Raw genomic sequence first — 13,600 nt, forward strand, 5'->3', positions numbered from 1 at the left:
AAGAAGGGCAGGGGCTACCTTGTGTGGAAATGGCCGGCACCGGCCCCAGGACGTGGAAGGGGTGGCCGCGCTAGCGTGGGGCGAGGCGGGTGCCGGCGGGGGTGGGGAGCCCCGGGGGCCGGGGCGGGGCGGGGCGGCCGCGGCGGGCCGGGCTGGGGGCGGGCCGGGGCGGGGCTCCGGGGCCGTCTCGCAGGCTGCGGCGGCCGCGGGAGAGGCGTCCACAGCGGCGGCGGCTGGGGCAGCGGCGGACGCGCGGCCAAGCAGGGCGGCGGCGAGCCCGGGTGAGCGCGGCGGGGACGCGGCGGGGATCACGGGTGGGGGTCGGCGGGGAAGGGGGTTCGGGAGGCGCCGGGAGAACCCTGCCATCCTTCCCCGGCCCCCGATGCCCCTGCAGCCTTCAGGGGAGGGAGGGAGGGAGGGAGAGCCGAGAACCCAGTCCTTCAGCCCTTCTCCTGCGATCGCCGTCCAAATGTCCGTCTGTGCGCCCGTTGCCCTGCTCTCCGGGACTGCCTCCTGCTTGTGTTCTAGATCACCCCCCTCACCCCTCAACCGCTCAATCCCCGGCCCCCAGCCAGGTATCATCAGCTCCAGAGCCATTCTTCCAGGAGACCCCATCCTTCTGCTTCCCTCTTCCCACCACCAGAGGCCCGGGATCCCCATCTTTCTCTACAGCCTGAGAGGCAAGGATGACCGCTTCCCCAGTGCCTGCATACCTGGACCTTTCTGCTGCCACCTGCCCCAGATGTTCTTAGCCAGCCAGCACACTGCTGTGCCTAGGACCCAGGCCTCCTCTCTAGATCACTTCCTTCTCCTCAGAATCCCAGGCTGGCAAGAGGGACTTTACAGATCCTGAGCTTTGAGAACAATTTGACCCACTTCCCAAAAGGCTGGTCCCAGGCCAGCCATGCTGTTCGGTGGAGACACCTGTCTTGCCTGCCAGCTGAAGGACCAAGAAGCCTCTGTCAAAATGGGCCAGTGGGTTCCTAGGTCCTTCTCCAAGCTGTTCTGACTTGCTGGCCAGTGTCCCCAGAGACCAGAACCAAGACCTTTGTCATTTAAGACCTCTAGAGGTATTTGCTGACCCCACCCCCAGATCCTCCAAATTCCCCCAGCCGCTGACAGGCCACTGCTCCGGGCTTGGCCTCTTCACCCATGTGCTGGCTTCCCTGCTTGCTCCCCAAGGACTTGGGGCAGAGTAATGGGGCAAGTGTTTGGGGCCTTAGTAGCCCCCACAGCTCTGTGGGCCTCCTGCCTTACTCTGTTGGAAACTTTTCCTCCGGTCTTTCCCCATCACCGTCCCTCTGGATAGGGCCTGTGCCATCTGCATATCATTGAGTCCCCAGGGCACAGCAAGCTGGGCTGGGACTGTGAAGGGCTGGGACCCCGTGCTGCACGAGGGCCAGCAGGAGGAGGGTGGCAGCCAGCCAGGTCAGGCCGGGCATCTGGGCCTGGGGGCTCAGGCTTTAGGGTGGGTCCTTGGCTTTCCCTTGAGCTCCGAATGGGGTCCCAGGCTGGCTTTGCTGTGAAGAGAGGAGGCAGAACAGGGGCTGTTTTCCCTGCGTGCTTCTGACTGTCTTGTGTTGCTATGGTGACAGTTTTGCCTCTCTTCCTCCTTCTGACTCTTCTGGGAGCTGGTTTTTATTGGTCTGTTGTCCTGTCTTTTATGGCTCTAATTTCTCCTTTCTACTTGGTCTGAAATAAACAGTCATAAACATGGGCACTGGGCCCAGGCTGGGGGCTGGCAGAACTTCACCTCCTTCTGGCCCTGGGCTCCGGTGAGGGGAGAGAGGTGAGGACCCACCCATCCACACCCCCTCCCATCTGCATCTCTGGGAAGCGGGCAGCACACAGGGGGTGGCAGACTGCCTCGGTGCTAATACTGGACTCCGTGTATGGTAAGGGGCTCACTGCTGCTGTTCACGACAGCCCCGTGCCGTAGGGGCTGTCCCCACTTTGCAGATGACGAAACTGAGCTCCAGTGACTATTGCCCTCAGGTCACACTGGTTTTAGCACTCAGGGATGGAGCTGGCATCGTGAAGCCCATCTCCCTGCCTTCCCACCCTGTGGGCTTCCTGGTCCTGCTCCCCAACTGCCAACTCCCCGGGGCAGCAGAGCAACCCAACCCCCACGTTCTAGAGGTGCTGCGGACTCCCACAGAGGCGAGCTGCCAGGGAGCTCCCTGTCAGGTCCTTTGGTGCACCCTTGACCCCAACTGTTGGAGACCCAAGTTGAGAGGCGAGAGAAGCCACTTGTGACTTCCTGTTTTTGACTCAGACCAAGAAGCATTCAGTTTGCTTTTGCTCTCAGGGCCTAGCTGCAACTGGGTAAGTCAGGGGCACGGAGAGCCAAGTAAACCCACGCTCCCCACCCCAGCCAGCCCTGGGTGAGGAGTTCAGAGTTCTCCAGGGCCATAGGGTCACCGACTGCCAGTTGTCGGTGACACTCTCCAGAGAAGCTGCCCTGTCTCTTCCTCTCTTCCCTTTTATTTTCCCTTCCTTTCTCACCCTCTCCCCTTTCTCCCTTCACTTTGCCTATGCTCCAGGCTTATTAATAATACTCTGAAGAAGCAAATGGTAACATGAGAAGACTAGGGAATCAGCAGCCTCATTGTCGAATGTTGGCCCTGGGGGCGTCCGTCACTCCTATGGGCCTCAGTTTCAAGTCTTTAAAATGGGGTTTACGCGTCTATCCATGTTAGCTTGCTCTTGAAGGATGGCGTGGAGTAGCCTATAGGGGGTGCTTTGAACAGTCGATAGCTTGAAGCACCTGAATGTCCTCATCCCGTTGGGAAATCTCAGTGTTGGAGACCCCGAACTACTGCCCAGAGATTAGAACTGATCTAGAAAGAATTAAGCCGTGAAATGTCAGGGTTAGAGGCATTCCTTAAAGCCATCTTGTCTGCCCTTGACGTTGCATTCACTTAGTTCACCTACTTGACATTCACTGAGCATCTACTCGGCACCAAACATAATTGTGGGAACTGGGGATTTCAAAAAACATGCGCATTATTCCTTTTTTCAAAGAATGTAGTCAGACATGGAAAGAGATCCTTAGGATACAGTCAGAGAGGTGGTGTGACAAAGTCACGGTGATGCAGGGCCCGGAGATGACAATTTGACTAGGTCACGGTTAAGGCTGAATCGGGCATCGTGTGCTTGGCTCCTATTTCATCCTGGTTAAAATCCTTTCTCAGAGGCTGCGTGAATTCCCTCACAGGGCAGCGTGGTGATTGGAAAGAAGTGGATTTTGGAGTCAGCTATGACTCCAAACTCTGTAGCTGTAGGATCCTGGACTAGATAACCACACCGAGCCTCAGTTCTTGTATCTGTAAAATGGCAATAACGCTACTTGCCTTCTGAGATGTAAACGATCTTAATGTCTTTATGGGGTCTGGCATGGTGCCCACCTCGTAGTGCATTTGCCAGTATTTAGTCTGATTGATTAGGAAAGAGTTCTCCGGTACTAGGCCTCTGGGTCCTCTTAGCAGAGGTGGGGAGCTCTTTGGACTAATTCTGGCCTTTGGAGATCCACTCATTATCTGGGAAGGTTGCAAATTGCCCATGCTCGGGACCCTCAACTGCTGGTTAAGCGTTGAGTTATCTCTCACCAGAGAAATGATCCTTTACCACACGGGGACTCTATGCAAATCCCCAACACTTTTGTTTTCTCAAGGGGGAACCTATTTGAAATGGCAAAGAACACTCTGAGTTTCAAGGATAAGCTACTATCTGTGAGAGTACTTTGATTTGATGAAGTCCCACGTGTTGATTTTTTCTTTGTTGCCTTTGATTTTGGTGTCAAATCCAAAAATTCATTGCCACGACCAGTGTCAGAGAGCTTATGGCCTGTATTTTCTAGTTTTATGGATTCAGGTTTTACTTTCAAGGTTTTAATCCATTTTGCACTTATATGTGTGTATGGTGTAAGAAAGGGGTCCAGTTTTCCCAGCACCTTTTATTGAAAAGACCATTTTTCCCTCTTGTGTTTCTTGGCTGCTTTGTCAAAGGATACTTGCAAATGAATGCTTCGTGCTTTTTATTCTGGGCATGTGTAGCTTCCTTTTGTTTTTTTTTTTTGTTTTTTTTTTTTTTAAGTTACCACATACACATTTTCTCAAATCCTCCCCAGAATTCTGTGACATTAGTATTATCGGCCCCTTTTCACAGTTAAGGAAACCGGGAGGGGCAAGGTAACAACACAGAGCCCATCAGCCGGAATTTAAAACTGGGTCCTGCTTGCTCGCTGTTTGTGCGTTGGTATACAGTCTTGTCATTTCGTTGGCTGGTGTGTCAGTGACCTAAAGTAATTGTGTTTGGAGAACAAGGGCAGATTTTAACAGGGAGGACCTGGTCAGTAACTTAGACTCATAGTAAATATTTAGAGACTTTATTAGAGTTTTGCTCTCAGCGTAGCATTAATGGAGCTCTCTGCAGCTGGCCGAGGCTTCATTCTGGGAGGTGATGAATGGAAGAGGAATCTGACATGTCCAAGTTAAGAGGAAGCGTTTGATGATGCTGAAAGGAGCGTCCTCTGCACACGAATGGATTACCGGTTTGTCACTGAAATAAATGGGACTGATTTTATAACTGTCATTAGAACCCACCTCTAGGAATAGGAAAGTATTGAGAAGCAATTGTGGAATTACTCACCGCTAGCCTTTCTCAGGAATTCAGAAGCCCGATTTCCCTGGTCTGAGAACCCGTTGTCCCAGCGAATCAGGTGTGAAAATGGTGCCGTGTTCCCCAGCAATGTGTTTACCTGGTCCAGCTTAGCGCTGCGGACAGATGTGCTCTTATTGGCAATTATCTCAGGGCCAGAGTCTGGTGTCTGCTTATTTAATGACTTCACTCTCCAATAAAAATTCTGTATGGTGTAGATAATTAGATCTCTAAAATGAAACCGGGGAAATGGTGTGCCCCCAAAGCATTTAATTGCAGTTTTATGATGGATCAAGCGTAAAGATGAGATCACTCATTCACTTATTTAACAGATACGTACAGGGCAGGCCCTTGCCCTCTGCTGCCAGAGATGGCACGTAGTGATCAGTGTGGCATCATCCCTGCCCGCAGCTGGCTCTCACTCCGTGGGGAAGCAGAGCAGGAGACACATTGCTAAACGCAGCTTGGCATTCGTGTGCCGGAGAAAGAGGGAAATATAATTGTTTTGACTCTTGCTGCAAGGCGGTCCATTTCTGTCCACATGGTATTGTTTGCGGAGCATCTGAAATACACCTGACATGTTGCAGGTTGAGAGGCTTGGGATAGGGAAGCACGTGGCGTAGACAGCTGATGACCCGGGCGTGGCTCTCAGCTCTGCTCCTCGATGCCCTGGTCGGTTTCTCTCTTGGTGACACGGGAAGGTTGGATTTGATGACTTAAAAGGACCCTTCCACATCTAGCTTAATGATCATAATAAGCCCCTGGGCTCCTTTTCCTGAGTGATGGGGAAGGAAGCAAGGCTGGCAGCCTTAGTCAGCAAGGCTGCCGAGGCAGAGCTGGTGTGTTTTCAAATAATCCTCTCAAGGAGCAAAGAAACCTTGCTCTCCCTCACAGAAAGGGAACCACGTTCTGATCGAGCATCAGGGAAATAAGTCAAAGCCAGTGATGACAGGGAGAGACAAAAGGGTTGCAAATACTCAGCAGAGGTGGGGAGCAGAGTCACCAGCTTCCTCCCACATTCCAGGGTCTCTGCTGACATGGGTATGGAGGGCTTGGCTTCACAGATGCCTTGGTTACTGCAATTGTCTTAAGTTAATGTTTTTCAAAAAATAATTTGGTTCGATGATTCTCAGGCCTTAGAACAAATGAAAATGCACAATCATTTTAGGATGGTGAGGAACAGAGGGAAACACACAACTTCGTCAACGCTCCATCAAGTTCTGTCCTTCCCACTGACCAAACATAGGCCCTTCCAGGGGCAACCATGGGGCTGGGTCCCAGTAGCCTAGAATAAGGTGGCAGCATGTTGTGGCCAAGGGGCGAACTAACAGGGAGTCAGAGAAGACCCGGGGTCTTCCACCCACACTGCCCATTCCCTAGCAGCCTAAATTCTCATCTTCTGAGTCTTGTGGTCCCTTCGGTAACACGTGGGCCGTGGCAGCTTCTGAACCATGTAAATATTGTCAGCAGGAATCATGAGCACTTATTGTCACTTCTAGTCATCTTTTGATGAGCTTTGGAAACAGATAGCCCCATTCTGGGTGGAGAAATTGAAATGGAGAGGTGCTAAGGAACTTGCAGAATGCCATTTCATTAGGAAGGTTGTGGGCTGGCACCTAAAGCCACATCTGTGTGCCTGCAAAGCCTGGGCTCTCTCCACCACCCGTAGGAGAAATGAGAACCGTGCATATGTGAGGAGTGTGGAATTAAAAAGATGTGTCTTGGGGAAAATCCTCATCTCAAAGAGCTAGATGGGCCTCCCTCCACACCTTGAAATTGGCAAAAAAAAAAAAAAAAAAAAGAAGAAGAAAGGAAAGAAAATATAGCTGTGTTTTCAGTGCTTCCCTGTGACCGGCATCTCGGCATTGGACTGACATCCTTGGAGGGTGTCCTTTGCTTAGCCCACTTCATCAGAGAATGCCATCCAGCAGTAATGAGCTGAGCCTCTGGTGTGTGCAGCATATGGCCTTGCTGAGCTGTGGAGCCCACCCAATTGAGGCAGGTTGTGTATAACTTATTTTTCAGACTTCTCCCTGAGACAGCTGGAGGTCATGGGAGCACAAGAAAACCGTGGACTGAGCTTGCAGAATGACAGATTCACATGTCGTCAAAACAAGAATGACACCTTTGGTCTACTTCCTCTATTTTACAAACACTGAGGTCAAGAGAAAGACATAGATAAATAGATAGATAGATAAGGAACCCATATCAGAGACTTTTCCAAGGCTGGGACCAGAATTCAGCCTTGTGAAAGCTACAAGCAGACTATAACTCTCTGAGATGTCTAGGGGTGAAATGTACACATGGAAGTTCTGTGTGAATATCCCTGGGGCTACAGGGCAAGTGTGCACCTGGAAACAAACAAACCTGGGTTGAAATCCTGGCTCTTCCTCTAGGCAGATTCCTTAGACTTGCTAAATTTTGTAATTTACGAACTGAAGTTAATGATATTTGTGTCTCAGGAATACTGGAAAGAAGAAATTAATTAGCCAGGTGTCAGCCTCCTTTTTTTGCCTGGTCTTTGAAGAAAATTTGAAAAATTTTTCGCTCCTGCTTTTAGGCTCCTCTTTATTTGTTGTGTGAGGTAGAAAGTGACACGGGGCTTCTCTTTTCTCTGATGGACACATTGCTGAATTGCCCCTGGACAAAGCCCCCAGATCCACTCCTCTGAGCTTATATTTCTAGCTGTGAGTCTTCCTATTATACTTGAATCGAACCTGGCTGTATTGTTTGCTGGAACATTACAAGTGTTGCACTTAATCTATAATCTGTCTTCCCACCCTTAGTCTTTTCCTTATCTTGTAAGTGTGCATAGGTGTGTTTTCTTTCTGAAGTGTTGAGGTTTCAAATCTGGGCCCTTGGGTACCTTCAGATGTAATGAATAAGGTTGCAAGATTGACATTCCCTTATTTGCAAGTCCAAAATCCAAAATGCTCTGAAAAGTTAAAGTGTTGTTTTTCATAACTCATTTGAAGTCAAAAGGTGGCCTGATTGTACATGAGACTCTTCATGGGTTTCATTTATACCACTCTAGGTGAATAAGTTTTTCATCAGAAGGATGAGTGTCCGGGAGCCTGCCAGGGTATACATGACATAGTACATGCACTGTATTATTGTTCTAAAATCTGAAAGGTTCTGAATTTAGAAGTACATCTAAGGAAAGAATATCAAAGAAGGGTTTGTGGACCTCTTATTCATAAACCCAAAAGAACACGTAGCTTCCCTGAAGAGAGAGAGAGAGAGAGAGAGAGAACGAGCGAGGGACGGGGAGGGACAGAGGACAGAGGATGAGAGAGAATCCCAAGCAGGCTCTTCACTGTCCCTGCAGAGCCCGATGTGGGGCTCCATCTCGTGAACCATGAGATCATGACCCGAAGCGAAATCAAGTTGGACACTTAACTGACTGAGCCACCCAGGCGCCCCTCAAGTGTCCTGCCTTTGATACTAGATGCTTTGGTGACACGGCTCATCTGGTGCTCATCAAAAGCCTTAATGCGTATTTTGTATGTGACATGTATTATATACTGTATTCCTATATAATACAGGAAGGAATACAGAAAGGAAAATGTTAAGAAAAATCATAAGGAAGAGAAAATAGATTTACGCTACTGTCCTGCATTTATTGAAAAAATCTGTGGGTCAGTGGACCATGTTTTTCAAGGGTCAACTGTAATAGGAAATAAATGACCATTCTTGGCACAAACACAAAACAACAGCAGCAGCAATAACAACAAAAATTTTGAAGAATAGGTTCCAGCGTTTCAATGGGACGAAGTAAGTTTTTAAAAAAATTCCGTAGGACTAAAAATAAACTGGGAATTTTTGGACTAGTGTGGCTTCTAGGCAAGTTTCATCATTGGCCGTTGGAGGAAGGTAGAAGGGAGTTTTTAAATCTTACTCATCATTTTAGCCATATGAGAGGGAACCGGGGCCTGGCCAGGGAGCATGGGGAAGTGAAAGCGGTAACCAGAGCGTGAGAAGGTCTCGCTTCTTATCTTGGGTCTGCTTTTGACTTGTTGAGTCAGCTTGGGCATGTTGCTTCCCTTCTCTGGGCACCAGGAACTCTGTTTCTAAGTAAATTAAGTCTTTCTTCCCCCGCTGTGAGTGGCTAGGGTGGAGGTGGGGGCCCTCATCAGAGTGAAAAGTGCTGAGCGGCTTGCTGGCTGTGTTCTTGAAGCTTCAGTCCTCCGTAGGGCCTCCGTGCAGGCCGGGGAATGGCAAGAGGCTTCCCTGCCCCGTGCGTCGGTTTCCTCCGGCTGTTCCTTTACTTCTCACAACTCTGATCCTCCGGTTCGGGGGTGGGGGGCTGGTTTGTGTGGGATCCACCTGCACTGATGCCCAGGGAGGGCTCACTCAATGCTTGAGCATGCACGGCAGGTGACCGATGCCCTGCTGGAGGTGGCCGTCCCAGCAGCTGCTCTCGTGACTGGGGTTGTAGTGAAGGTCATTGCTAGGCATTCTTGAAGCGGTGTCGGGAAGGAGAGTGAAAATTCCCTGTTGTAGAGCATGGAACCAGGGGAGGTCTACCCAGGGAACTGAAATACTGTGCACCTTTGTGGGCTAAATATGGATTATAGAATATGGAGGTACAGGGCTTTGGGGACCAACCTTATTCTCTCTCTCCTTCTCTATTTCTTTGCCCTTTAAGTTTACAGTTGATGTATCATGCCTCTGGCTTTTGCCAGGTTGAAAGTTTCGCATGTCCTCCTGGATCTCACGACGTATAAGAAATCGGTCGCTCTGCTCCTATCTGAGCACCCACCCTGATCATCCAGGGGATTCTCACTTGGCAGTATTTCATGATAGGAACCAGGGGCCTGACTGAAGACGGGGGGTTTCCACAACGGAGAAGTGACCTTGAGTTTTAGGATCCTGAGGCCCTTCAGTTTGCAGACTGTGGGAGCCACTGGGGAGTGGTGAACATGGTCAACACCGGGGCACCCTGGTCCTGAAGTTCCCCAGGGTGCTTCCTGGGGTTGGCTGGTCCTCGTAAATTCGAGAGGCCTGGACTCCTGTGTGTGTGTGTGTGTGTGTGTGTGTGTGTGTGTGTGTGCATGTGCAAGATGGGGAGTCCCTTCAACTTCAGGGAGGTGTTACCAAGGCCAGAGCCTTGCCAGGTGCTCTCTGAGCAAGGCTCCCCCTCAACTTGAACCCTGGTTTTTGTGTAGCTCACTAAGGAACTGACCGCTGAGGGGCTCCCACGGGGCTAGGGGGCCTTTTGTGTTTCAAGGACCGGGGACCACCACTGAGATAGGCAATTCTGAGGTTCCCTGGCAGGAAGCAACCAGATCACATTTTTTTTAGGGAGAAATGTCTAACTCTTTTGCTTTGGAAACACAGGACCCTGTCAAATCTTACTCTGGACATATTTGAAAACACTCAAATCATTTGAGCATACTACTTAAAAAATAAAAATAAATGGAAGAAGAGCCTAATATAGGTTTGAAAAAAAATTAAGGACTAGGAAAATATTCAGTTTTATTTACTCACTGGTTGGGGGGACGTAGGAAAAGGTTATGAAAGAGAAAGAGAAGAGAAGGAGAAAGAGAAACCCCGAAGAGACACTGTGGCAGCTGCCTCTGCCCAGGAAACATGGTTTTCTGGTCCCCTCGTTGAAGGAAAGCAGCGTCGGGAGCCTGGAGGTGAGGGCAGAGAAAGAGCTAGGAGCTAGGAAGGGAGCTAGGAATCCTTGCTCAGTTTTGCTTCCTACGCTTCCAAGGAGCAGGGAGACCTAGCGGGATGTGGAGGGAGCACTGCCTGGGGAGTCTCTGGGGAACTGAGTTTCCCCCTGGATTACAGTCCCTCTTTAAAGAGTGAGTTTCACTGGATGAAGTGTAAAGCGAATCCTGGGTCTGGGTCGATGAGGGAAGCCTGGCTCTGGATTCCCGGGCTCAAGGCTGCCTCTGGGAGGGAGAGGGAGAGGGCTGTGTAAGCCCGTGCCCGACGAATGGAGTGCTATGTGCACGTCTCTTATTTTTTCCTCCTTTGAAACACTGTGTCAAGACTCCACCCCCTGGTTCCCTTTTACGCTGTTCACTGGGTAACCTGCTAGTAAGGTTGTGGCTTGTATAAATTTATCTCTTCAGCCTCAACCTCAGGAAATACTTTGAGTAGCTCATATAAACAAAAATAGCTATGGTATGTTTGATATTTCATGGGCTATGCAACATGAATTATTTTTTCTGCCTAGTGATTTACAGGTTACCCAGGACCGACATGGCCCCTCATTGTTCAAAGTACACTCAAATTTTCATTTATATTAGTAGAAATTAATTATGCTTTTCAGCATGCATTTTGCACCTATTAATTCTATTTTGTTCATCTGTTTATATACATTTTTCACCTTATAGACAACCTTGCAAAGTAGATATATTTATTTCTCTCTCTCTCTCTTTTTACGTTTATGTGTTTATTTGGGGAGGGGGGCAGAGAGAGAGAGAGAGAGAGGGAGAGAGAGAATCCTAGGCAAAGCAGGCTCTGTGCTGTTTCCATGGGGCTTGAACTCATAAACTTCAGAGATCGTGACCTGAACCAAAATCAAGAGTCAGACGCTTAACCAACTGAGCCACAGAGGTGCCCCTATTTCTCTTTTGAAAATAAAGACAATCAAGTCAAGAGAGGGTTTTTTTTTCCTTTAACGTTTATTCATTTTTGAGAGACAGAGAGACAGAGCACAAGTGGGAGGGGGCAGAGAGAGAGGGAGACACAGGATCTGAAGCAGGCGCTAGACTCTCAGCACAGAGCCTGAAGCGGGGCTCAAACCCATAAACCATAAACCGTGAGGTCATGACCTGAGCTGAAGCTGGACTTTTAACCAACTGAGCCACCCAGGCGCCCCAACAAAAGAGTTTTAAAAACTCGCTTTAAGACACAGGATTGAAAATGGGGCACCAGGATTTTGGCTCAAATCTGCCTGGCTCTCAAAGTCCTACACTTTTCCCACACCACATAGTTTTCACACTGCTTCCAGGCCACAATCTTATTTTTTTAAGAAAATACAATTTTTTCCCCTGCCATGACTCTACTTAAGCCCCAGAAAATACACTCATTTGGAGTTCTTTGCCTTTTTCCAGAAAGGAGTCCCATGGCTCTCCCTACTTTAATGTAAACTGCATGCAAATACTGTATTTCCATACAGAAAACTTTTACCGTGCACTTTCAAAGTGGCAGACACTGTTCTAGAAACTTTTACATGTCGCTTAGTGGGAGAAGATGTGGGCTTCATTTTATGGCGGAACGAAGGCTCAGAGAGATGCAATTATTTGCATAAAGGCAAGTAGCATATGAAAAGTGATTTGCTTTTTGAATTAACAATTTAGAATATAGTTCTATGGCGTGCTGGGGGCTTTGCTTTTGGCCTAGGACCAAAGTACCCCTTGTTGAACCACAGGATCAAGTTCAGCCGACCCACCTAGCTCTCACCCTCATTGTGCCTGGCTTCTTCAGTCTCTGTCTGCTGTGGTTAGAACTTGATCTGGTGGTTGTGGAGAAAGGCATGGTTCCTCTTGTCTCTTCCCATGTTGCATTAGCCTGTGCCATCCTCAGCTCATTTTAGTTAGTCTGAACTGTTTTAGTTTCATTGCTCATCATAGACTTGCCAATATAATGCATTAGCTTCATGTTACAGAGGAGAAAGTGGTAATATGATTTACCCAAGATCACGCGTGGGCTAGGCATTCTCTTTTCTTAATGCTTTGTATTAACCTAAAAGGTCCTTTAAGATTTAGTACCCTGGATACATCCCCCAACTCCCCACCAAGTCCATCCATCCATCATCCATCATCCATCCATCATCCATCATCCATCCATCTATCCATCATCCATCCATCCATCATCCACCCATCCATCCATCCATCATCTGTCCATCTATCCATCCATCATCAATCCATCCATCCATCATCCATCCATCCATCATCCATCATCCATCCACCCATCCATCTATCCATCCATCTATCCATCATCCATCCATCCATTATCCATCCATCCATCCATCATCCATCATCCATCCACCCATCCATCTATCCATCCATCCATCATCCATACACCTATCCATCATCCATCCATCCATTATCCATCCATCCATCCATCATCCATCCATCCATCCATCAATCCATCCATCATCCATCCATCCATCCATCATCCATACATCTATCCATCATCCATCCATCCATCATCCACCCATCCATGCATCCATCATCCGTCCATCATCCATCCATCCATCCATCCATCCATCCACTTATTCAATGAACAATTATTGGGCACTCACAGGGAGTTGGTGACCTCTCCTCTGTGTCAATTTCTGGAGATTCACAGTGAAGCAGTCAAAATTTGCCCCATGAAGCTTTATTCTATTGGGGAAAGGTGGGCCATAAGCATGTCAACAAGTAAAATGATTATGTTAGATGTCATATATTCCATGAAGAGAAACGGAGTAGAGATGGTATACAGAGTGAGGAGAGAGTGGGGGAATTTAGGGGAAGAGTTGCTGCTTGGACTTGGGGGGGGGGTCAGGGAAATCCTCACGAAGGGTGAGATAAGGGAGGGTCTGTAGGAAGTGAGAGAATGAACCACGTAGCTTTCTAGAGAAAGCATGCTCCAGGAAGAGAGTGAGCAGGGTAGTCGTGCCCAGCCCGTTGAAGGAGCCACAAGAAGACCGGGGTCTATAGCAGAGTGACAGGCGGGTAGTGGCCGGAAGAAAGGTTGGGGAGACAGCCTGGAGCTGGCCTGTGATTTCAGTGCTCGCCTGGTGTTCCCTCTGACCGCGAGCCTTCACGGTATTTTTATGAACACCTTTTCCCCTGACCTGTCCCCACACTGGCCTGTGCACCCTGGAGGGAAGGCCGCTTATCCACAGTTTTCACGTCCCGAGCCCTCAGCACAGGCCCAGGGGAGAGGAAGAGGGCAGCGTTTATAACACTGCTCCTTTTCTTCTTTTTTTAAG

General features: G+C 49.0%; 1 protein-coding gene across 4 annotated transcripts in view; it reads left to right on the plus strand.

The window, feature by feature from the left end:
* The first annotated feature begins 208 nt into the window (after positions 1 to 208).
* CYRIA (CYFIP related Rac1 interactor A) overlaps positions 209 to 13,600 on the plus strand; it is a 107,650-nt gene continuing 94,258 nt past the window's right edge. For 2 of the 4 annotated variants that reach the window (XM_047853028.1, XM_047853032.1), the window contains exon 1: positions 229 to 281. The gene's annotated coding sequence lies outside the window, so the exon portion shown is untranslated. Of the gene's footprint in view, positions 282 to 13,600 lie in introns of all 4 variants that reach the window. The other 2 variants (XM_047853031.1, XM_047853030.1) reach the window with 2 other exon arrangements.

This window comes from Prionailurus viverrinus, chromosome A3, assembly GCF_022837055.1.
Source record: "Prionailurus viverrinus isolate Anna chromosome A3, UM_Priviv_1.0, whole genome shotgun sequence".
Classification (NCBI taxonomy): domain Eukaryota; kingdom Metazoa; phylum Chordata; class Mammalia; order Carnivora; family Felidae; genus Prionailurus; species Prionailurus viverrinus.